The sequence below is a fragment of the Vidua chalybeata genome, chromosome 8 (assembly GCF_026979565.1).
Source record: "Vidua chalybeata isolate OUT-0048 chromosome 8, bVidCha1 merged haplotype, whole genome shotgun sequence".
NCBI classification, from domain to species: Eukaryota; Metazoa; Chordata; class Aves; order Passeriformes; family Viduidae; genus Vidua; species Vidua chalybeata.
Genome location: NC_071537.1, coordinates 28,642,130 through 28,668,471, shown reverse-complemented (window position 1 = coordinate 28,668,471; position 26,342 = coordinate 28,642,130). Strand labels below are relative to the sequence as shown.

Sequence of the window (26,342 nt, the reverse complement as noted above, 5' to 3'; positions counted from 1 at the left end):
GGGTTAGGATGCAGCACAGCGTGCTTAACTGCCTGTGAAAGCTGCCTCGCCCTGACACTCTTCAACTTGGGGTGTGCCATGGGGGAACCAGGTACAAAAGGGGTAACTATGGTGATCACAAAAGCAAAGAAATCACAGGACACAGAAAAATCTGTCAGAAAATTCCGTGAGTAGCTAATCTTCAAAAATTTAGGTTACCTGTGATGCCCAGCATATGAGCTGGGAAAGAAAGTATAAAATCCCTATGGAATATTCAAAACGGGAATGTCACATTCCCTTCTAAGAGCACCAAGCTCTACCCTTTGTCCTGAGGCAGGTGGAAATTTCATGAAGAGATGGCAGGTTTTGGGAGACATGAAAATCTGGCTGCCTCTGAGTTGTGCTATGCAATATCATTGTCATATTGCTCAGATTATAGAGAATCCCTGTTCAGACTGCAGCTGTGTGTATTACTGATGTAATTGAAAACCAAGCCAGAAAGAAGATGAAAAAAAGAAGAAAAAAGAGAGCAAGAGAGAAAACAACACATTTTAGTTTTGGCCTACGACACTTGGGACATTTTATATCAGAACAAGTGGGCATTTGTCTGGGGTTGGTCTGCGTAGACACATCAGAGATGCATTTATTATTTATCCAAGCTCTGGGCCTAGAGAAAGCAAAAGGCTTATGTAAACCTCCAGTTGGGATTTCTAGATCTTCACTCAGACATTTTCTGTACCAGCTTCCCAGGCAGACAGCCCACTCAATTAGAGAGAGAGGGCAGAAAGGATTCCTTCCTCAGAGAGTGGGTACCATTAGGTGCATGACTTTGAGCTGCTCTTGTGTAGCTGAACTGTAATTTTCCCCAAAGTGGGGATGGGAAGAGCTCTTAACTACCTACTGCTGGAAGGAAACTACAGGTATTACTTCTGTCAATACAAAGCTGTCCATGACCAAGCAGCTCAGCTCTTAGTGGGAAAAGAGTAAAGAAGTGATGCTTCTGTCCACCCAATGTAGCCACCCTGGTGAGGAGGGAGCATAGAGAGGCTATCCCATGTGGAGCATCCCTTTCCCTTCCTTTTCAGTATGAAGGGACAGTCACAAGTCCTGCATCCAAAATTAATAGTGAAATTACATACTCTTAACCTGACTGTTTACACTTGGGTACCTCACTCTTGTTTCTGGACACAATCACTCTGTAGAACTGCTTGGAATGGGATCAATAATTCCAGGTGGTGCTGCACCTCAGGCAATTCCCACAGCCTAAACACTGGCCTTCCAATGGTGCTTACCCTGACGAGGCAGAGGCTGGGGAGATGAAGGTGCACATTGTGTATAGTAAGGGTTTGAGAGCAGTGGAGTCTCAGCTCTTAGGAACGATCCTATCCAGCAACACAATATTTGGTACTTAGCTTTGTAAACATTAGCTCACAGGAATTCAACCATATCTCAGTAATTAAAAGCCTTTTGCTAATAACGTTGGCTATGAAAGAGTGGGTGGCCAAATGACGCTCACACTGTGTATCAAAGGTCAAAGAAGCAAATAATTTTAATTGAATATGCAAATTGCACAAACTCTCTGGATGTAAAGGAATTTGAAAGCAAAGATGAGAATTTGGTAAGTGATTCCAGAAATCAAATGAGATACATCTACCCTTTAATTAATTATTTGCAATTAGAGAGCTCTCAAAAGCAACAGGGGACCATTCCCAACTGGCTTGGGAATTTCAGACTGGAAGAAGACAAAAAATTTACACTTGCAGACAGAATATAATTTGGGCTTTGAAGGAACATTTTTGTTTACTACAAATCTATCCATTTTCATTTTTCAGATAGCTACAGGCACCACACTACTGTATTCCAGCTACTTATTTTGTGATTTTACCATCCTTATGGTTCCCTCCACCAGGCATATAAAAGCCCCACAAAACCAAAATCTGACAGACTAGGCAGGGAAACAGTAAAACTGACTTTACACAACGTGTTGTGAAATGCAGTGAACTAAACAAATAGAAAAGCAGGTGGTATATTTTCTTAATTTGTTTCATCTACCTTGGGTGTTGCTTAGAAAGCATTAGGTAGGCATTTGCTAATAACTGTGTGTGTTGCAGCAGATGGTCCTCCATTAAAAATCAGAGCTCAGACAGAGAGATCTGGGAAGCCCTTGAAGGGCTGAATAAACTGTCAGTCATATTTGTGCCTCTCCAGCATTCAGTCTGTAAAGCCAGCCTGTGTGAGCCATATTACCCAAAGGATGTGCAATTCTCTCCTATCTGTACCCTGCTGAGGTATGGATCCTGCACAGAGAGCATGTGGTCTGCAGATTTTTCCTTTAACCCCTGGTTGCAAAAGAATGATGGGAAGCAACAGCAAAGCTCAGTGCTCGCTCCTGTGCTGACCAATGATTGGCCATAAATAGATCAAGATAACAGACACCTCATTGGTTCTTGACAAAGAGCAAGATTGGTTCTTGACTACAAGCTAAGGCTGTAACAACAACACTTCTATTACATTTCAATCCCAGGGAATGCTGGACTGTAATTATGTCTCACCTCCTTGATTTCCTTCCCCTGTGCTGGCTCACAGATGAATTTTTAGAACCTAATTTTGATGCAGTGTCTTTGGACCTCAGCTTCATCAGACATATTGGGGAGCTGAGCGATATCCTCTGCCTCTGTACAAAAGGACTTTTTATAGTACAGGATACAGAGTAACCCCCACTTGACTGGAAAAAATTAAAGAGAAGAAAGCACCCTGTGCACATCATCGTGTGAAAGACAGTTTGAAGGTAGAGAAAATGCTTTTCAGCGCCATCACTGTGACGTGACTGAAGGCAGTCTTGCTTCCTGGGATACCAGAGTAGTGCTCAGTTTTGCAGCCTGCTGCAAAAGCCTTTGAGATCCAGCCCTCTCCTGCACTGCTACCACCACCACCAGCACCTCCACTCACACCACGGTCACCCCTCCAGCACAACAGAAAGAAATCAGAAACTGCTCTACGAGATCAAAGCAACACATACTGATGTTGGTCTACCTTTTATCCAAACCAGCGCTTGGTGTAGAGGACTCACAGTGAACCCTGCCATGCCATACTAGTGTATGTCAAGACATGAAGACTCAATATACTCTGGAATATTTTCAATCATGACATCGGGGCAGATGCCCTGGAGAACGTTTGCCTCTTCCTCCTGTCACTGAAATGTTCTCAGAAAAATGCATTTATCTCTCTTATGTGAAGCCAGCTCACAGATTGGGGTGGGGAGCATGCATGCACAAAGGAACATTCTCTGTCTCACCATACTTAAGATACAAATAATCCTACTTGTATCCTGTATAAATGCAAAAGCAGATGACTTAACGGTATAGAAAGATTACCTCTATTCCATGGCACAGAAAAGACTGGCTGCTACTCAAGCACCTTGGCTCCCCTGAGCACATGCTGCCCTGCTTCTCCTGTACCAGGACTTGCTCAATTTGTGAAGAACTTGGCCTAACGTTTCCCTTCTGGAAGTATTCTTATAAATCAAAATCTAAAAACTTCCACAAATCATCCTTCACCAAGCACATTGTTACATATGTCAGAGATGAGTTCTTGACAAAGTCACACATGTAAAGGAGTCTGTAAAATTTCCTCTATTAGTCAGTGTAGACTCCTAGCGCCAAATCTGGTTAAACATAAGATGTCTTCCTTAAGAGCAAACCCAAATCACAGGATGATTGTACCTGCTTCTCACATGCATTTTCTTTTCTTAATGTCTGACTTCCAGACTTCAATCCAAAGATATAATTTCTCTAATAAATAACATGCAGAATAAGCACACAAGCGGTGCTAAAATATTTGGCTCTCTAGTTACTTTAGTGGTGATATTTGAAAGGATATAAACTCATCCATATTTTTGGCTAAGCTATTTGCAGCAGCTCTAAGTGCCAAAAAGATGCAGGTGTGCTTGTCTAAACACATTCCTGTGGCTTCCTTCTGAGCTGACATTGTTTTTGGGTAACCAAGCTTTCACAAAAGCATCCATTGGCTGTGACAAGACCCATCATGGTCAGCGCAGGCCCCATGGGTCTACCCTGTGCCCCACAGAGCCTGGCAGGGAGAGGTGGGAATAGAGAGCTGCATGGACTGGGCCATGGCAGTGTGAAGGTAACTTCTCACAGTACAGCTCATTCTCTTGCCTGCACAGGTAGAGGTGCATGTTTTTATAGCTGCTTTCGCATTGCAATGGATGCACTGCTTTAAATATCTTCCCCAAAATAGTACAGCAATACCTTTAAAGAAATAAAGCTGCTTTCCAAAGTTATGTTGCCTGTAGAAAGTCTGAAAAACTTTACATACCTGAGCAGAAGGCACATCTGCTCTGTAAGTAGCACTACACAGAGAAGGTGGTTATTGAAATACTGTAGCACTGAGTCAAATCAGTGCTGCAATCCTGTCACACACCCTGCAGCAAAGAAAGTCATCCCTGTGAGCGGCACTACATTTTTTTTTTTAACTGAATCTTTAGGTAGCATTACCATGTCATTAATCACCTTGTGGACTTACAGCTTTGAGTAATCCAAAATAGGCTATAACCAGTCTTATTGCTTTCTTACAAGAAAAAGGGTTCATTATGTCCTAGAAGTTTTTACTTAAATCAGAATGTTCTAATGGTTGAGTACTGATACTCATCACATTTGAGTCAAGATCTTTAATAACCAACTTTGAAACATTACTGTGCCAACCAAATCTTCCCAAGCTTTTCCCATTAATTACTCTGCCCCATAACTAGTGGTCTCCAACCTGCAGGATTGTCAGACCCAGTGTCATCATACAGGTGCCACTTTTGCCACTCTGTTCAGAAATGCTTTCATAATGAAAAGCCTAGCAGCTGCAAAGTACTGAAAGCAAGAGAAGACCCTGAGCACAAGTTGTTTGTGTTTCTTGTTCCTGCCTTGAACCTGATATGAGCTCTTGGATGCCCCGATGGTTTCCTGGCCTCAGGAGCTCTCTGTTCTGAAATTTGTTGAAATATTTATGCCCTTTCCCTGTTTCCCATGTGAAAATGTGGGGTGCATGCAGGGCTTGGCAGTGGGGCAGGCACCTGCTGGCCCCACTCCACAGAAACCTTTCAAAGGAAGGGGCATCTTTAAAGGTCAGCTTAGCAAATTACCTCCCCAAAAGCACCTGGGGCCCCAGCACAGCTCAGCAGAGCCTGACTCCCTGCAGACCTGTAGTGGTGGTGCTGAAGAGAGGGGCAAAGCCTTGAGTCATCACCATACACCTCTTTCAGATAACAGGCTTGATATGCTTCATTACATCAAAAGCTTCAGCCCAGCTGCCAGGATCCATTTTGCAACCCAAAAATGCAAATGCAATTTCCCCATCTAGTGGTCCAGCAGAGTAAAAAAAGCCACTTCTCTTGCAGCTGATGGAGGAGTAGCATCTGGCAGGGACATCACCCAGCTGAGTGCTCATTCATCCACAACTCTGCCCATCCCAACAGCAAAAAAAAAAAAAAAAAGCAGCAGAAAAACAGAGATAAACCCTATGGCAGGCAGTAGACCTGTTTAAAAAAAAACCCAAAAACTAAACAACAAAAATTTAAAGAACAGACAAAGTAAACAAGCAAAGTATGCTCTAAAGGATGTATAAATAAATGTATTCCTTAGGCTGATGCAGGACTTAGTACAGTGCATTTTAAAATAATCAGGAAACTGGTCTGACAAAATATCAGAATTACCTTGGAAACATTGACAAGCCATTAGCTGTGACAGAAAAAAAACTGTTTCCTAGAGCTCAAATTCTCATCCACTGGTATAGGGTTTGACAGCCAGTGTTACTGGAGCAACACACAGAAATAATAAACTAAATCCCTTTGGTGAGGCACCTTTCAGCTGCTGTGAATTACAGGTTTACATGGGCCTATTCATTGCCATGATTCTCCTCACTGTGATGGGATTTAAAGCAATGCAGGATGGTAGGCCAGAAACTGCTGCCCCTTCTCTCTCCTTCACTGCCAGCTGGAATTCTCAGAGGTTTTTTAGGAATGAAGGATGGAGCAAGAGCAAAAGCAACCCCCATCGAAGGTGCTGTGGGGGCAGCAGTGCCAGGCACTTCTCTTACTTTTCCAACTGCCACAAAGACAGAAGGTGGTAGAGGCCACTCTCATGTGCTACCCAACACGCTCCCTCAATGAAGGGCAGACTGATTTTGGCACTATTGTGGAAGTAAAATACTTCCCTCATGGCACAGCCCCACACAGTGAGACCCCAACCCTGGCTCCTGCTTGCCTCCAGCCACTCACCTTTTCCCTGTGTCTTGTCCTCGCAGCAGGAAACTAAACCCCGTGCTGGAGACGTGCCAACCCTTTCCAGTCTAACCCCAAGCCACGCTCCATTCCCTTTGCTTTCCACTTTGAGTAATTACCCAAACACAATTGGAGATGACTACCCTGTGGCATTAATGATCAAAGATTCTTATGGCCAAGAGAATTTACTATCACAAGCAATACAACCAAACTCCCTTGATGGCAAAACCGGTGTCCAAACCAATCCCAGTGCTATGCAAGAATTCTGACTAGTTCAGGTGTGGGGGTTTTTTTGTGGTTTTTTTTTTTTTTTTTTTTTTTTTTTTTTTTTTTTTTTGTTGTTTTTTTTTTTTTTGAAAGAGTAGTTAGGAAAGTATTTTTTCTTGACCCATTATAATTCATAAACTTCCTTCTCTCTGTCATTTTACATCAGCAGCAGAGAAATGCTTTCTTATTTCCCATTTTGTTTTATGGATTTTCCATAGAGAAGATCCAGTGAATGAAAGAATGAGATACACCCACTTCTGTTATATAAAAAAATCCACTTTTAAACCTATTTCAACTTATCTGCTCCATGCAATTTATATGTAGTGCTTGGTCTGCTCATGAAAAAAAAATCATGGCTTTATAGAGAATGAGGTATTCCCATAAAGATCAGATTTCATTTTAAGAGAGAAAGCCTAGCTAAAAATCACAAGAGAAAAGGAAATAAATTGGCCAAATGGATCCTGCCTATTCAGAGCTTTTCTGTAGAGCTTTTCTTGACCACTCACTTCAGTGTAACAGACAGCATTTCTTCATAACAACCATCCCTTCAAACTGGCCATAGCTGGGAAATAGTTTGATTCTTCTGCAAGCCATGTAAACTATTTTGCTGGCAACATTAACAAGGGAAAATCCCCTAGGGGTGATCTGGTCTGCACAGGCCAGGGAGAGAAGCTGCTTCTGGCCTGTGATTTCAGATGATTCTGGGCTTGGAGAATGTGAAACACACATGAGACATCAGAGGTGGGGAACCGTGGGCATCAAAGGGAAAAAATTTCCCTGACTAGCACATGTTCCCCTGAGCTGATCCTTATCCCCATGATCAGCTGTGCTCATTCCTCACAGGGAGGACTTGGAGAGAAAGAAAGGGAGCACTGCCAGATAGCTGAAGGGAAAAGTACAGCTATATCTACATCCATTTTGTTGTAGCTGTAAAGAGGACAAGACAAGCCTTTTCAGGTTTTATTATTATTGGAAGCAGCAGAGGCTGGGAACTTGGGGAGCACCAGGATTTGGTGTGAACTTCAAGTACAGGAAGGTAATGATGGGAGTTGGGGTGGGACAAAACTGGTGGTTTTTTTGGTTTTTTGGGGTTTTTTTTTGGGTTTTTTTTTTTTGTTGTTGTTTGGCTTTATTTCAGAAAAATATAATTGCGTACACACCACAGAAGAGAGATTAGAAGTTCACTCATATCCAAGGGAGACAGTACAGCAGGCTCAGCTGTGAAAAATCCAAGAACAGTCAAAGTAGCACCTGGAAAAGCACAGGGTGCTGGGATCCCCATCATTTGCAAGAGTGGAAAGTGTCTTGAGAAAAGGGAGTTTCCGCTCCCTTTAGCTTTTAGAGATTTACAGATTCTCTGTATAATTCCCAGCATTCTCAATACTCACCATTTCTCTCACAAGCAGGAGGTGAAACCTCTGGGAAGAGAAGAGAGATGTCCCTTGTGACTGGTCTGACAACAGGGACCTCACCAGGTGATTTGTACATTTCTGGTACAAGGCAGCTCTGAGTTCCTCCTGATGTTTTCTTGTTTTAGTGCTAATTGGCAGATGAAGTTTTGTATGATGCTTTTCTGGAAAGTGCTGTCAAAGGGCCATTACACCTCTGAAACCACCAAGATCTCATTGTTTTCCCCTAAAGAAGAAGGCTCTTTCCTCCTTCCCCTACGTCAATGAATAATTTTTTCTCAAACATGCAGTTGGATTCAGAAGGCCCAAACCACTCTCTCCACAGAACACAAACAACTTAGAGAGCAGCCTGAAAACTTTCCCACACTGAGGTTGCCACCTTCTCCCCTCCCTGTTGGAGGATTGCTCTGAAACCGGGACAGTAATTCAGTTTTCTGGCGCTCTCCCTTTTCACTCCTTCATTTAGTGTTAACAAAACACAACTGTGTGCCAAACACAGCGCAATGTCTGTGGAGAGGACATGCATCTGGGACAGACAGAATCAGGAGCTGCAGCTCATTTCCCACAGGCCACGTCAGAGGGCAACCCTCTCCCTGTGCCACTGAGCCTGGCCAAACCATGGCTGCAGGCACAGGGCAGAGCATCCCAGTGGCTGGGTTGTGGAGGTCATGCCATGAAAACTTCACATGACCTCCAAACACCGACACCAGCTGCCAGCAAGCAGGCAGCGGAGAAAAGACTGTACACAGTAAAGACCAACGTGCCAGATAAAGCCCTGCCCACAACCCCCTGGGTTAGCCACAGACTGGCAGCATCATCCAGCCCCAGATCAGGCACTTGCCCCTCCTGGCCTCCATGTCTGCTTTTCAGCTTGTCCTCAAAGAAGCTTAGGAGTCACTCAGTAACAAGGGGTGCAGAGACAACTTTCTCTCAAGAGCTGAAATGTCAAGACGACTCGTGAAAGCCTGGTTGGAGCCTTTCGCAACAGGAAGGAGGTTGCTACAGCAGTAATTTACTGTGGTAGGTTTTGCAGCATGATTGCAACATATCATTACACCAGTTTTATCCTTTTCCATTTGGCAGACGCCAATTCCTCCCCCTGTTCCTCACAGAACATAAGCCAACATGGCTGCATTTCAACGGCTCCCAGCTCTGCCAATAAAAATATATTTTAAAAAATCCCAACAACTGAAAATTCTCACAATTGCATTAGCTTACTCAAAACTAATACGTACTTATATACACACATGTAAGTAAAAATATACACAGGTCAGCCAACTTTAAAGGGCGGCGTCATGAAATGGTGGGGTAGGTCTCTGTTAGCAGATAAAACAAACAAAAGATAGGTTGAGTAGGAGCCTGAAATGAGATGGGCTGTGCAGGTCTCCAGGCAAATAAACTCGTGCTTAGTTGATAGTCTGCTGCCTCAAATGCTTTAGGTACTCTCCAGGCACAAAGAGAAACCACATGCCCTCTTTGAGAGACTTCTGTGCATTACAGACCGTGGAGTTGGAAGCCACAGACCACAGGAACAGCAGAGAATTAATGTTCTATTGGTGCCAGGGGGAGGGAGCATTCAGGAAATAAAAAGTTTACTGTGATGTTTTCTCCCATCCCCCAGGATGTGCTTGTCCAGTCCAGTCCAACAGTCCAGTGCTAGAGAGGTGTTCATTAGGAGCCTCTCACAGAAGCTTAAATGAGAATTTCAGTTGCTGAAGAGCATCCCTCTCCAGGCTTGGCAAAACAGGGATCTTTCCAATAGGGTTATAGACCCATCACCTGCAAGAGCCTCTGGTGTTTGTACAATCAATGCGTGGGGAAAGGCATTTTCTTCCCTTCCTTTGCTATGTTTTTTGGAGATGGCAATAGGGCAATTTTTGGGCATATCCCAGCTGGAGGAAGGTGCATCCAAGTCTAAATTCTCCTATTTGATTCCATTTAAGATCTTCAGACTTGATATCTATTTGACATTAATCTTCCCATCTAAGCAATGGGGAAAGAGAGAGTTGATACCAGCTCAGATTACCTCACTTAATGGAAGACACTCCTGAGATATTTTCAGAGGATGGAAAAAATAAGACAATGTATTAATTTCTTAATTGAAAGAAAATAAATTGTTGCAAGGTACTGAGCTTATCCTTCTGGGGAACTGTCTGTAATTCAACTGAAACAATGTAGTTCTCACTCAGGGAAGGACCACTTAAATTCTTGTTTATGATTTCAGTGGTGCAGCTTAAGTAATGATGAGGAATGAAAGAATTTATATTTTCTCATTTAACAATGTGAAGCTTCAAAAAAATATTTTCATTAAAAATGGACTTCAATATCTTGTCAGAACAATAAGCCCATTCTCTTAAAGGTCAGCTATTACACTTGCAGAGAGAAAAAAAAAGAATAATCTTCTTAATCCTAAGTGACTACTTCAAATGAAACAATAAATGACTTCTTTCTTTCCATCCTTCTACATATATTATCAGCAAAAAATTAATGAAAAGCAACTCCAGTGAAGAACCCTCTGAGGATTTTTTAAATGTGGATCTGCTCAGCACAGAATAGCAAATGCATCTGTGTGGTCAATAGAGTGAACGAATTTTCGGGAAACAAATCTGCAGAAGGAGTAACTGATCAGTAAGAAGGAAAAACTTGCATGTTGTGTAGTATTTCTATATGAAATACATTTGAACATGAGTCCTTCTATATGCAGGTAGACCCTTCATTCAATGATGAAAAGCTGTTTTACAGTTCATTTTAATTATTAAATTTCATAAACAATCTACTTCCTCATGCTTTCTATACTGTAGTGGGCCCCTCTTCATGGGCACCTGGTCAGCTGCACTTGGGCACAAATCCCAAAAGCAGTTCCTTGGGAAGAAGATAACTTTCACCCACCCAGCACTCGGGTGAGCAAATCTGAGCTTGTACAGGAGGGGAGGGGTGGGGGAGGGAAGGTGTGTCTGTGCATGTAATGATCCAGAAAAGGAAGATGAAGATTTATCATGGTTTGATTACTTTCCTATACAATTCTCAATTTGTTGAATGTTATTGCAGAAGAGTTTCCTGCTTCTGCTTACTCAGGAATCCAAGCATAATTTAAATATTCATGTCCATATTACAACACTGCAAAAACTAGTTTATTTTTTTAAATAAATAAATGGTTTAAGTCACAAGGGAGATGTCAAGAGGTTTTAATACCACAAGGTCCTTTTCTGACTAAGAAAACTTCATTTTAAGCACTGTGCAGTCAATCTCTGAATTAAAGTTCTTTAAGAACTAATCCTTCAGAAATTAAACTTTTATGAAATCCGTTTATCACTCTTATTAAATAACTCTTTCAGGTATAATTCTCAAACTGAATGCAAGCCTAGTGTCAAGAGAAAACTGAGCTGTGAATATCTACTGTAGATAATCAATGTGTGTATAAAACAAAATGATAAATTCTTTCAAGAAAATCTAGAAATCCCACCAAGTTTGCAAACTAAAGATCACCTCAACTGTATAAAATCTTTATCAGTGCTGGATCTCCATTAAATTAAATTGTGTAAATCCCTGATGTAGAGGAAGTGAAAGTTTCTAATGCTAAGAAAATTATATACAAGCAGATTAAAAGAAAATACCCACAGAAAACCTTTGAGAAAATTCAGAGCAAAACCTTTACTCTAGAAACTAGGCTGAAGCCAAACCAACATAATTCCAATTTTAAAATAGGAATGCACATACTTCCAAATGCCAGAGGATTAAGTTCAGGGATGGAAGATGTACTTAATTTACTTTACATGATAGCATTCATAAGATCATTTACTTGAAACAACATAAATTTTATAAGGACTGCCCTACCTGGTTGTCATCATGGAAGAAAATGTCATTGGATATCTTCATTAGTGACACTGAGCAGACATTTTCAAACAAGTTTTCATAATGACCAACTCCTTCCTAAAAAGGCAATAGCTCATTTGGAGCCAATCCCTGGGTTAGCATGGGTGGAACTGTTTCCTACTGCTATTGAACTTAAAATTCAGTTTTTATCAATACAAACTCCTTGCCCTTTTATTATACAGCTGGTCAGAATTGTAAGAATCATAGTCCTAGCACTCTGAATAGTCCTGAGTAACATCTGCTTGAACTGTCCCAAATGACTTGACACCTTCAGCAGTGCTGTCCCTCACTGGTCACCTGTTTTCCCACATAGCTGTGAGTTCATTAAACAGTGGGTTGCTCTGCATTCTCAATGGAGATCATATTCCCATGTGAACAGTGGCCATTTTTTCCTCCCTTATTTTATTTGTGTTTATAAATCCATTAAAAAACCAGCCAAATGAAAAAAAAAATCCAAACCAGAATCATCTTATCCTATAAAAGCTTATTATCTATACAAACATGTGTTGAAGTCCTTACAGTAACTTTTCACATCCAAAGATGCTATATGAAGTAGGTGATCTTGTTCTTGACACTACCTTAAAAAAACATAGGAAGTTTACCCTCTCATGGTATGAGCTGCCATGCCTGTATGATTTTTCTCTGTTTACTACAGCATTCCACTTCTACCAAGCTTTTGATGTAACTTTTATTTCTATATTCTGACTTAAACTGGGTATTTATTTTCATGCTCTTTTTTTGTTTGTTGATATGTGCAGTATTTCTTGTCTGGTTTTATGTGCTGTGATTGACAGGGGCTATTTACTTGTAATAGAGTTTGCTACTCCCTCACAAATTTATTATATTCTATCATTTTAAATCCTGGGATTACAGGATTTTCATTATTTTAACCACTTGTGATGTGTCACTTATATTTCTGAAGTCTTCCACGCACAATGGCTTTTCCATATTGAAAAAGAAATGCATCTAAACCTTGGAGAAGTATAATGCCACCAGAATAACTACACCCAACCAGGTTTGGCTGAGGTGAAGCCCATCTTTCTTGCAAACAATTTCTCCAAATGCTGTCCCACTTCCTAGGAGACCTAAACTCTGCATCCTTAATGTTACCTTTTCAACTCTGTATCCCCCTTTACTGCCTAGCCTTGGCTCTGCAGATGGTCACACCCTGAGTGCCTCCATGAGAGCATCCTCAGTATGAGGGTGCAGATCTCAACATGACCGTCACCACCAGCCTTTCTCTCTCCCCTCCACCTCAGCAGCACAACTGTCACAGACAGAAATGGAAACACAATCAAATGCTTGGATGTCTCCATAGCAGAGTTAAAAAAAAAAAAAAAGAGAAGGTGAGGCCTCCCTGATCTAGGAAGCTGCTGGCATAGCAACAGCAGATAGGGAAATTGGTGTGGAATATTTTTCAGCAGCAAATCATTATTTTTAAGGAGTCTAAGGGTGACCCTTCCCTGCGTAGTAGGCTCCTTGACAGAGAGTTGTCTGTAAGGGAGGAGAAAAACCAGTTCTTTGTCAATTTGGAATTAAAATTTCCAAAGTCTCACATGAAAATTGGATTTTCAATGGATGATGAGGCAAATTTAGATCTGAACATGAAATGCTAATTGAAAACAAGGTCAAGGTGACTCATGTCTTTACAATAAAACAACACATGTTCATTAAATATTAAATGAAAATATTGGCAAACAATCTTGATTCTATTTTTTAAGAAACTGGACACGTTACAGACTGAAGAAATGAACTGGAGATAATTTAATGTTTATGGATTTCAGTAAGAAAGCTGAAACACTGCTGTTTGAGATCCTGAGGGAAACCATTAATTAAGTTGGCTTGCTCTGAAATGCAGTTAAATTGATACAAAGCAGACTACAGAGCTTTAGAAAAAGTGTAGGCCCTTCAGACTCTGGGCTGAAGGGAACTGAATAGCCAGGTTGGGAGAAGCTTTCCTTTTCAAGTAGACATGGTGCTAAAAACCCAAGGAACTGTTGAAAATGACAAAAAGACCTCGAGAACGCAGAGCTAATGAAGCAAGGTTTGTGTGGGACCTTGCCTGCAGTACGGTGCCTAGGAAACAGGGAATCTGACTGGAACTCTGTCAGTCTTCAAAAACAGCGACAGCAAAGACAATCTGGCTGTGACACCAGAGAGCAAATTACACTGCAGTGCACAGGGGATGCTACAGCCAAGTAGCTCAGAAACTGGTTGGCTACAGTTGCCTTATTTAAAAGGATTTCTGTGTCCACGGTCACCAGCTAATGTTATTTCCTGCTTCATGTATGCAAGATCCAACACCTTCCCTAGCACACGTGTACATATCTCTGACAAACGGATCTCTGAGTCTGAGCCCACACAGCTGTCATTGACCTCGCAGTCAGTTCTCAGGCTGCCAGTACTCAGCTGTCTGTCACAAACACTCAGCAGCCAAAAGGCAAATCACTGGAGAACAAATGGGTGAACTCAGCTATTAGTACAAGCCCCAAACATCTGGAGACTGGTTTATTGCTGAACTACAGCCGAGTCTGTGCCTGAGCTGGGTACAGATTGGGAAGTCCATGAAAACGGGTTTTCCTGTCAAAGTTGTAGAACGTTTGTTTTGCAATCATAGCAGAAAGAAAAGGTGGGAAAAATATTTTCATAATTTTGGGATTTTATTCTCTAGCTAGAAGAAAATGGGGAAATATAGAAACAGATACATGGGAAATGAAGACAATGTTTGCCCCTCCCAACTTTAAACTGCATTTTCTATGGTTATGAGAAAGGCTTATGCTGGCCTAAACTCTATTTGAGCCTTAGGGCTTTACCATACTTTTAACACAAAAATTTCTCCTGGGTGAAGAAGTTATACAATTCTGCCCTTGATGATGGATTTTGTGTTCCCAGCCTATGCTCCAAAGCCTTTGACACCAATTCACAGCACACTGGCAGAATGGTAGGAGCTGCAGCCCCTACTGAGTCCCCTATTGCACTTTCCATTCTCATCTTTGCTGGAAACCACCAGTCTGGAGCACTCTCAAACGCACCAGTGCTGTGCCCTCCCCACAGAGTCCAAAGCCACCGAGGACTTTGGGCCAGTTTCCATATTTCAGCCAATGAGCCTGTCTGTAAAGAGCAGTACGTCACCTGACTGGGCTGCAAAACTTCATCAGTTCCCACAGCTGCCTGAGGAGACAATCACAAAAGCCAGGTTCACTCTGGGACGGTTTTCCCCAGTAACCTCACTAGTGAGGATGAGGAAGGCAAAGCAACATCCTCCTGTCTCCTTCCACATCAGGGCCATGGCAGTCACCAATGCCGTGGCAATCAACTCCCTCCACTGAAAGAATTGCACCTTGGCAAGCTTGGCTTTGATGACCAGATTAATTTCACCCACTTGTCTCTCTGAATGTTTAAATACTGTATGGAAACCGTTAGAGTGTTCCAAACTTTTATTAACAATATACTTTGAATGGGTTTTCATAAAAACTGAGAAACAATTGCTATTAAGACATCTGTAAATAGCTCATTCCTTATCCTCGGGATATATTTCATTCCTACAGCATGCAGGAATGTGGCACCAGGTCCAACATATGGGGGAAACTGGATAAAAACCAAATAGATCAGAAATAATTTTTTTGAGCATGAAAATGTTTGTACAATATTCACACAGGTTTTTTGTGTAGTTATTTTCCTTTTTGCAAAGCTCATACAATTTCAATTACTCAGAGTATTTCAAGGGAAGCAAAATGCACTAAAGAGGCTAATACCAAAGCCCTGATGAAACACAGTGTTTTGCACTCTCAGCTCTATTATGAATGACAATAAAACTCTCCTGGCTGATAACATAGGAATTTGTTCTATCCTTGACATCCTTGACAGTTTCTGGTAGTTCATCAAGTATCCCTCAAAGACCAACATGTTTTCATTGTTAACTGTAAATGTTTTCAGAAGCTGTGAAATTAACACATTACTGCAGTGCACAATTCACAAAAATCTCAAGTTAAAAACATCTCAGGCTTCAGATTTGCTCTGAGACTTCACAAACACCACTACACTTGTTCTCAGCAATGGGTCTGCACTCGGTCCTGGACCACAGCTCATGTGCAGTGACGCAGTTACAGTGCTACCACATTGGATGCAGGGGCTCCAGAGCATATTTGCTTTGTAAGCAAGTAAATTTAGTTGCTAGTAAATTCCTGCTGCTGCTGCTCAGGGCTAAGGTGGAAAGCTCAGCAAATGCACCTGCAGCAAGTGCAGCTCCAAAAAAGTCGCCACTGAGGTATGTGTAACTGGATTTAAGTCCCTCATATCCTTATTCTATGGATGAGAAAAACCCATCAGAACTTTGTGTACCTTTACAAGCCTTCCAATCTTTAAAACGGTTGTGCAAGGAACAAGAAGTCACAATTAATCAAGCAGCTCTTTAAGGGGCTCAGATTGAAAGGCAAGCACAAATATCTTGATAATACTGCTCCTCAGGAAAAAAATCTGCCTAGTGAGAGTCCATGCCCAGCTCCTGAAGTGACACTTGATACGGATTTTAAGCAGAGAAAGGGTTCTATGTGCCCAAATTCCCATGTTTTGTTTCACTTAAATTTCAAAACAATATAAGTCTGCATGCATGCCTGTTTGAAAAGTGTCCATTAAAAAGCTAAAAACCGCAAACCACCACTCACATTTCTGCAATGTCTGTTAGCTCGAAATTATTTTGTAAATTGCAGTAAAATACTCAAATGCTGAAATTTCATATCATTGGTTTAGTCAAGTTGTCATTCTCCAAATATGCACTGACCAAACAGTTTTGGGAATGAACATCAGGAAGATCAAACTGAGATGAAGGGAAGAAAAAAACTCAAGCCTAAATTCTTGGATTTACTGAGGGTGGTTTATTTTCATTTTTGAGATTAGTTTTTTTTTTCAATATAAAACCTTTGTTTGCTTATTAAATGCACTGACTTATTACATTAAATTTTATTCTGTTGCCTCTCTATGATAAGGATGATAAAGCAATGGAAATCCAGGCTTGAATGAGAAAACCCTCTTATCTTTTATTCCCAAAATCTTCTAAAAAGAATGACTTCATTACTACGGAGGCAAATCCCACTTCTTCCTGGGAAGTCTTGAAAGCTGTCTGGCAAATTTCACACCTAAGCAGAAGAACTGAGAACAGTTTCCTTCTTTTAATTTCCTGCTTTACAAAGAAAAAACCCCAAACTATCCTTATATTCATTAGTTGCACACTTTATCTCATCTCTTTTCAGGTAACTTCACCTTGTCAGAAGGCCACCAGGAAGGTGGGGAAAAGAGTGGTATAAGTGGCACGTGAGATGTATTAAAAACATATGAGCTGGAGGTCTTTTCATACACATGGAGGTTCTCTGGAACCTGGTAAAGTAATTTGCCTTTTATTATATGGGCACCCTGAATTGTTGCAACAGGATTTTAAGAACATATTTACCTTTTGCTCAAAGGACTTTAATAAATGCTTGAATTGGTCCCAGATTTTAATCTTCCTTCAATCTGTAAATGCTGGTAGGAGATCTGTTGCACCAGAGGATTTAAAGAGCACTGGAGGATTTGCCCCCCTCCCAGGTGAACCGCAGCCATGTGGTCCCTGGCAGCCTCTGTGCCTTAACAAAATACCCACGTCCTGTAACCAAACCTCTGCCCTGCACTGCTGCAACACATCAGCTTGGAAGGCACATTGGGAGGGCATAAGGAAAGGAGGATCAAAAAACAGCAGGGAAAGTATTTTCCTTTTGATGTAGCTGTCCACCACATCTCATCCCAAGACCAAAATTTTGGATTTTCTGGGAACACAGAAGCCACTGGCAAGCTCTTGCCTGCACCTCTGTCACTTGCTCTAAGCAAAATAGCCTGTAGGCTGCTTCACTGTCAGTGAACCATGACTTACATTTACAGCCCAAGGATGCAGCTGGAATTGAGAACATTTCAGAGAGCTCAGAGGACTGAGCTCTCAGATTTTCTCCACTCTGAGTCAGTTAAAATCCCACGTCAATGTTGTGCTCTATGTATGTCAATAGGCTGCAAAACCAGCACTGAAATATTAAATGTCATGTCCAGATGTAGATCAAATGCTTTGCCAAGCTGTGGTAATCTCCAACACAAATGTGGACAGTAGAATCACACAGCACTGTAGCCTGAGCACAAGTCCTAACTGCAAGGGTCCTAGCCCCATTAGAAATTATTCAGGCAGACAAATATTGGAAGTGCAACTGCAGTTTTCGATAGATGGGATAAAATGATCAAAGGAGAGCAGACATTTGCAAACCCTAGACAGTGGGGTCAGGTTCTTTGAAAACAACCTGCTTTATGATGTGCAACTCACTTCTGCTTTCTCTTTATTTAAGTGCCAAACAAATGCAGCCACTATTGAGTACTGAGGCAGGAGCTTATTTTTTTGGAGCAAACTGTGAAATGGTAAAGGTTTTCTCAGATTCTGGAAACTCCAGGTATCTGCAGTTAGAGGTCAAGAGAGCCCAACTGACAAATTCAAGGGCATGTTTTTATCAGCTCCTCAGTGGGTGCTGCCTTTCCCCTCTCACATCCGTCCTCTCCCGCTGTGTTTTCCTCTCTGGCAGGAGGGGGACACAGACGTGCAGAGGTCCAGCTGTCCCCTGGGACTGGGCTGGCTCTGCAAACATAACACCTCCACACCCTTTGTTATTTTGTCAGAAATCAATACCAAGCAATGCTGTGCCTGCAGCCTTGTGATGGAAAAATAATTTAAAAACAAAACAAAACAAAAAAAATCAATAGTCTAACAGACCCTGGCCAGTCCTGGTCTGCTGAAGAACAGAGGCAGAGAGAAGAGCTCACGCACAAGGGAGCCACAGTGCAAAATTTACATTTTTGCACTAAGCAAAGCAGCAGGTGGACTCAGAAAGAAGCCCTGCTTTGAGAAAGGCCAAACATCAACAAATATCAGCACCCAACACCAGGAAAGCTATCACAGACCAGCACTGGTAAGGAATAGCATGACGGAGCATTTTACCAAGGCAGGAGCAGCCCTGCTGAACTTATAGGAACACTCTCAAGATCCTGTACCTCTCAGCAGCTGCAAAATCATCAGATTTACTGGCAGCACTTTAGAGAGGCACCTAAGACAAATATTAAGATTAAATAAACCCTAATAAAACAAAGCATTAGTGTTGAAATTGCATTGGCTCCCTAACAAAAGCAGTTGCATACTGGGACCAGTTTCATTGGTGAGAAAAGGTTACAATTTTTCCCACTCATATTTTTCATTTGTCCCTTAGAGCTGGGAATAACCATACAGACTTCATAGTGGTTTTTCTTCTAGAGCACAGGAGCAAGAGGTTATGTGCTGTCCATCCTCAAAAGCATCATGACGCTTTTGTCTGGAAAGGCAAGTGGCCCCCAGGGGCTGAAGAAACTCAGATGGGCAGTAGCTCAAACTCCAGAGGCTCCTCTCTTGCCTAGCCAGAAAACCAGTGCCAGAAACCAGAGTTACTCCTCACAGTTCTCATTGAAAATGGGGTAAAGCTTTGCTCTTGCTGTGGTGGGAGAGTGCAGCTCTGCTGACGCAGGGCTCAATGTGCTCTTGAGGTGCTGCTGGTTTTTCTCCTGTGTCCAAAGTCCTCTGTTTATTTTGAAACAGTAACAAAGTCTCTGCTGCTCTCCAGACAATGCTGTTGCTGTGTCAGTACAAAACATCCCCCCCCTCCTCTGTGTCTGTCTGGCCACCCTTCACTGCCTCTGCCTGTCTGTGTGTGATGGGTGGGAGGAGAGTGATTTCCTTTTGCAAAATTACCCCTCTAAATCCTTACCTCAGTTTTCTCTGGACCAGCCTAATGTTGCATTCCTCTTTCAGCCACACGTGTCTGCTGTTTCCCAAACTATGGCTTCCTTTTCTGGTCTGTGAGCATAACCCCAGAGCACAATGCACTGCCACACTGTCCCAACTGCTCAACATCAACCAGCTCTTTGGGCTGGCAGGAACTTCTCCAGTTGTTCCCCAGAGTGCACAGAAAGAACCCTTCTGAAGGTGAAGGTCACTGATTTTATATGCTACGTGAATGTTTTCTCCTTATGTTCCTAAAATCATTCCACATTAAAAAAACAAAACAAAACCCTTTCACAAGAGCAATTTCAGTCCATTACATATTTCCAATGCCAAGCTTGTGGGTGTTTTACCAAGACAGAGATCAGAGCCTGAGTCAGGGAAGGCTGGCAGAGCTGCCAAACCCTGTAAGAAGCTGTAAATGAGCAAACAAGATTACTGGTACATTTTTCAAATGACATGGGGCTGAAAGACAAGAGCATTTAAATGACTTAGAAAAATGTGAAGTAATTGATACTTCTATCTGAGCAAAGCCAACATGAAAAATCCTTCATAAGAGTCAGGGTGCATCACTTGGAGTCTCTTTTCAATACTGTATCATAGGACACACATTCTACTCTTGATCTTTTTCCATACAGTTACTGAAATTAAAGAAGTGAACCAAAGCTAAAGCTCAAGGGAAAAAAAGCACAACAGCTGTACACATGTATTGGCCAGTGGGACAGAGAAAGCTGAGCCTTTCCAGAGCAAAACATGTGAGCTGGGCCAGAGCACAGGGTCCCTGTATTGGGCCACACTGGGCAGCCACATCCAAAGGCCAATAACTGCTGATGTGGAATTTACATGCATCGCTTACACACCACTCCCTAAATCACCCTTGCTGGAAGGAGACACCACTACTGTTACCCAAAATCTAGGCAGCAAAGGGCAAAACACTGCGTGTGAATCTTAATGGAGTTATTTTTCAGAGCATTTTTTTAAATGTATTTCATCACAGCAAAAGAATGACTCCAAGGTTTTTTAGGGACGGGTTGGCTTTTACCCAGGTTGCCAGGGTCCTGTCAGGTGCTAAATTGATATGCAGGGCTCCTTTACTCTCTTCTCCGCAGCTGGCCTGGTTTGTCCACAGCTCTGCCCTCATGGGAATGACCCTGCCACTGAGGTCAGGCACTTTTTGGGAGCCCTCTCCATACAGGGATCCTTGTCCTTAAGGATGGAATCTGCCACAGGAGGGCATGTTGCCTCCACACCTGCAAGCTTGTAGCCTTTGTTAGCAAAACTTTCAGGACCTCCCATTTGCACAGACAGCATAAGAAGAAACACCTGTTTCATCACATCAGCACCCTTAGCTAATGGGGTAACCCCTCCAGCATCCTCTGCCCACAACAGCCTCAGAAAGCCACCACATGGCCAGCCTTTCTCCCAGCTGCTCACAGGTACCAAGGGACAACGGGATGCTCCTCCATTGAGGGTTTGCAGCTCTGGAGAAAAACCAGAGCAGGCAGGGCCAGACTTCATCTGCCTTCACCAGCACAGCCCATCCTCCCCTCAGCAATGGCAACAGGAGAAATTCAACACGGAGAAATGCTAAACCCCAGCCAAAACCAAAAGCCAACAGAGCAGGCAGCCAGCAGGGTCCTGCAAGTATGCAATACGTGGCAGCATGCTGTGTTTTATTAAACACCAAGCACCTCACAACAGAAGAACGGTCTCCAAAATGTTAATTTTCCTGCAGTTGATTAACTGCCCAGCATCCAGACTCACTTTACCTCCGAGACTGAGCACGCGTGGGAGGGAAACTGGCAGCAACTGCCGGGAGCGAGTGCCAGCGTGCGATCGTGAAGTGCTCTCACACCACATTTGGGATTATTGCATACCTTGAGGAGATGCCAAATACTCCCCTCACCCCCTGCCTAAGTTTTCCCTTCCTTTTTGTGGATGTGGATTAGGATGAGAGGAAGTGGGTGCCTGTTTGATTTTCAGTCAGATGCTCCTGCCCCTATTCTTTCAGGCAGGCAGATGGATACAGACGTGCTGCCCACCCCCAAATGCTTGTGTGCAAGGCTCTCAGGAGCCTCCCAGCTGCAAACACCTCTTTTTAATAGAAGTGCTGCCTCTTCAGAGCTGCCTTGCCATGCATCTGAACACAGAAAAACCCCTCTCAGATGACAGCATTGTTATTTTGTTGTTGTTGCTCGTTTCACTCTGCAAACAGGAAAGGGACCAAGCTGTCCCTGTCTCCCAGAGCATGTGGCTGCCACACACAAATGTCAGCCCCAGCAACAGGAACGATCTTGTTCCCGTAAGTCAACAAACAATGTTTAGAAAGGTCTGTGCTGTGGGAGGATTTCCTAACATAATACAAGTCATCAGACTTAAAACACATGTCTACCCTGGTGAATTTAATAAAGCAACAAGGCTGTATAGGAAAAAAGATACAAGAAAACAAGAACTTTCTCCTGATGACTTCATCCCACAGGGTCAACAGTAAATCAAGGGCAGCATTTGTTGGAAAGGGGAAGCTCCGGAAATTTCTTCGAGAACTTTAAAGGAAACTTCTACTGTTCCAACACTTTTCTTATTAAAAAAAAAAAAAAAAAGAGAAAAGAAAAACCCATAATTTTCCCAGCATTGTACCATGAGAGCATCACTCAAGTATAGAATGTTGTACCATCAAGGAAGGAGCATGGCCTGAGCCACTGAACCATTTGTTTCACCTATTTTTTACTGTGTGGGCAACAGAAATACATGTTGATAACATTGCTTCCCCACATACCATATTCACCCATGTCTTTTACTCAGGCAATGCTAGGGGAGAACAACAAATGGGGTTAACTTTTTTAAACATAAAAAGAAAAAAGCCCCCAGACCATAGACCCCAAGCCCCACTAAGCCAAGAGCTGGAAGAAGCTACATTACAGTTGCAGCAGCAACGGCAATTTGCCCCTGCCTGTAAGAGAGGCAGAGAGGGATGGACACCCAAAAAAGGGTCATTGGACTGCCCCAGGCAGACACCCAGACTGTGTTCACCTCACATGCACTCAGAATAAAAAAATACATTTAGAAAATCAAATGGCAGATCTTTTTGCCATGTTCTCGACATAACTATCAAAATGAAAGCTGATCTTGTTGTGTGGAAGCCTCTGAGTAATCTGCTGGAGCCAAGAGGAAATCCTAGGGGATATTCATGGCTCTTGGCAGCACAGTCCTGGACCTTGACCTACCCCAGTGCAGCTGTTCCCAGGTATGCCACTGCCTGCTTCCACCAAGCAGGGTTTTATAAATTTGGGGTTTTTTTGTATATACAGTTCTATGTACCAAAAATAAAATTAATTTATATAAAATAATGCATATTTGTGCAGTACACTTCATTTATAAAAGTTTTATCTCTCCTCTTTGTACTGCTTGGGAGCACAAATACATTTGTCATGTATTGTCAGGAAGATCTTCCTCTTTGCAAATTCAGGTCTTCTAAAGATGAATGGCCTGCTAATCTTTCATTTTAAAACAAGTCTAAAAGTAGCACATTGTAGAAACCTGCGTTAAAATCCCACGTGTGTGCAAACAATACCTTTCAGTGGTTTAAGACATAACGAAAACAAAGCCCTCACACTTTCATTAACTCTCACAATCAGCTTTTATCAAAACACTTAATCTACCTTAAGCTTTTGTACAAACAACAGGTGAGAAATCTCCCATCTCCCATACGTCATTTGATTCAGTATTCACCACTGAGAAGAGCAGGGGTAAATATACTCACCAACAACTCCCTGTGATTTGTCTCTGTGACCAGAGCTAAAGTTATTTAGAACACAATACAACATTCACAGAAATAAAACGTTAGTCATTGGCTCCCTAACCTCAAGCCTTTATCAGCCTTCCCAAAGTTCCAGAAATCATGTGCTCAAACATGAAAAATGAAGCAGCTGTTACTGAAATTTCACAAGCCATATAAAATGCAGAGTTATTCAGTATAGAAATTTCTAAACTGTGAAAATGTTTTATTTCTCTTTGGTTAAAAAGTAAGAGAGTAATACTCAACAACACTGACCTACTTCAGCTACCTAATTCAGAAGACGAAAGAAAATTTAATAAGCACAAGATGATTTTCCCCAGTCTTTAATGATTGTGGAGCCTGTAGGCATGTGATGTTTTTATGAAGTCTTGTAAAAGTACATTTAAAATTCTTCAGTATGTGTAGTTATATTGACCTAATGAAGTTTATCAATTTGGCCAAAGGATGTTGTTTGTGAGGCTCTTACCGGCAGGTTTCCAGACTCTCATAAAATACAGCTGCTTCATAACTCCTGACGAGCCCAGACAGTGCCCCTGGCTACCTGAAAGCTCAGTGACAGATTTAAAAATACAATTCACAGGTCACTGTCCTCAGACAAAGCTTCAGCTAGATCTAAGTGTGTTGTACTAACTCACCAAGTGCAATTTTAACATACTGTAGCTTTACATGCAAAGGAAGAAAGAAATCTTTCACTTTAATGATTAATCAGTAGCATTCAGGGAGGTTTCTTTTATTGCTTCTGACCTAAATACGAGCTGCAACTCTCCTTGCACTCCTCTTTGACTCCAGGAGCTTTTTAACCTCCCATAGACCAGTTCAACAGCACAGTGGATGTGCACTTCTCATTGCACCATACCCGAGCAAATGTGAAGTCCCTAAAATAAACAACCTCATCAGCACAAACCTAAAGAGCAGAGATTTGCACATGCTAATCTGACCATTGGAATGGCGATTTCGAGTATCAGTTCTACAAATATCACTTAAAAAAGAGCAGTAAAATCTTATTTTGGATGGGTTGAATGAAAATAGATTGCAAGAAAACACAATGCATGGTGTAAAATAACAACTAACCTATAAGCTTCCATAAAACATTCTGCCAGCTCTGAAAAATCAAAGTTGTTACAGAAGAAAGTGTGTTCCTTTTCTAGCACAATTAGGCATTATTTTAAACACTTGATGGCAAGTGCAGGTGACAGCAGTTAACTGAATAACGAGCTCTCCTATATTTAAGTTCGTTTTGTCTCAGAAAACACAGGCTGTAAAGATTCTGAATGTTTTGCAGAGGTTTACAAAATGCAGAAATGCCACCTCTGTGTGAGTGTTTGCACTCAAGCACAGGCTGGGGGAAAGCCACAATTCTGATCTCTTGCCTTGGAAAAAGTCATAAAAGGTCTAGAGAGAGGAAAACCTCAAAGCATCATTACGAGTTTGGCTACATATTTGCGGCGCTTCTGGCATCCCCTCTCTTGGCATTTGTCACCTTTCCCTCAGCCCTGGCTGCCCCGGCGCGCTCAGCTCTGCCAGCGCGGCTCACCCGGTGGAGCGCGGCTCTCTCAGCAGCAGCACAGGCAGCGTCCTCCCGCCGCGCCAACCCCTCCATCTGCTGCCGCGGCAGGGGAGCTGGGAAAGCTCGGTGTGCATCTCACACTGCGTGTTGCTGGAAATTTCTGCCATCTGCTATTGCCTTTCCTCCCATGCCTCGCAAAAATATCGCTGACTAAATAGAAAGCAATTCCTTTATCAGACGTTTTAAAGTGGTGTCAATTTAAATAACGAACTTTTTTATTATTTTTTGTATTCACGTGAACATAACAAATCAGCACAGATTAAGGGATAAAGATGGAAGATCAGATTTATACAGCTACCAAATAACTAAATATATTAATTATATAAATAGTGTTATATAAATATAACAAGTCTTAAATATAACACTATTAAATATATTAAATATAACACTATTTCTTACAAAAGCATTTTTTTACACTATGATTTGGATGACTTTTGACCTGTGTGAACAACACACGATTCTCTCCCAAAGCCAAGCCCTAAATTCATCACACAAATTATTGCACTGGAATGTAATTTCAAACCACAGAATACCCTACACAAACACACCCTGCCTCTGCCCAGGCAGCACCCAGAGCTGGAGACTGAGCATGCACCAGTGCAGGGGACCCTCCTCAGGGTGCTCTTGGATTTAATGAATTTGCACTTACACAAACAAGCCAAGCCTTAGATGAGGCCAGATATGCAATTCAAAATACACCTGGCCACAAAGAAGCATTTTAAAGCAAGGAAAATCAAGTATTTGGTGACTTAAATATCCTCTACAGTCCCTTTGTGGTCACACACTAAAGGCTCTCAGGATGACCCAGCATATTGCTGAGGAACAGCAGACCCAAACCCCTGATATGAAACACCTCATCATGGATACAACAGACAGCTCAGAGGGACCACGACGCCTGATGACACACAGGTTCATAATCTGCCTGTTTCTTCTACACAATTTTAAGAGTGGACTTACCTTTGTGGGTGCTCTGAGTGCACTGCTCCTCCTGCTTTGCTTTGCTCTGCTCACCAGGGCCAACACTCTCCTTCTCCAGGTGACTCAGGCAGCAGCTTGCAGCAATGGAGACAGCTGCTCCCCACACTGTCCACAACCCCAAACCACATGCTGGGGAACCCCATCCTGCCCAGGAAAGGAAGGGGGTGGGGGCAACTCATCAATGAAATGACCCCAACCTGGGTAGCTCCCAGGAGCCCTTCCAGGTGCACCTCGACTCCCAGATGGCAGCTGGGACATCCTCACCTGTGTGCGCTTAGCTCCCCGGCCTGAGGTGTGAGGGGAGCGGCAGCCCCAGGTGTCCTCTCTCTGTGCTGAAGGCGACCCCTGGCCACTGGCAGCGTCTCCCGCGT

The 26,342-nt window shown here is 42.4% G+C and overlaps 1 protein-coding gene across 1 annotated transcript in view; it reads right to left on the bottom strand.

Moving 5' to 3' along the window:
- The window catches only part of PHYHIPL (phytanoyl-CoA 2-hydroxylase interacting protein like), a 126,907-nt gene extending 100,586 nt beyond the window's left edge, over positions 1-26,321 (bottom strand). The window contains exon 1 of the mRNA XM_053948767.1: positions 26,236-26,321. The gene's annotated coding sequence lies outside the window, so the exon portion shown is untranslated. The remainder of the gene's footprint in view (positions 1-26,235) is intronic.
- Positions 26,322-26,342: the final 21 nt, after the last annotated feature.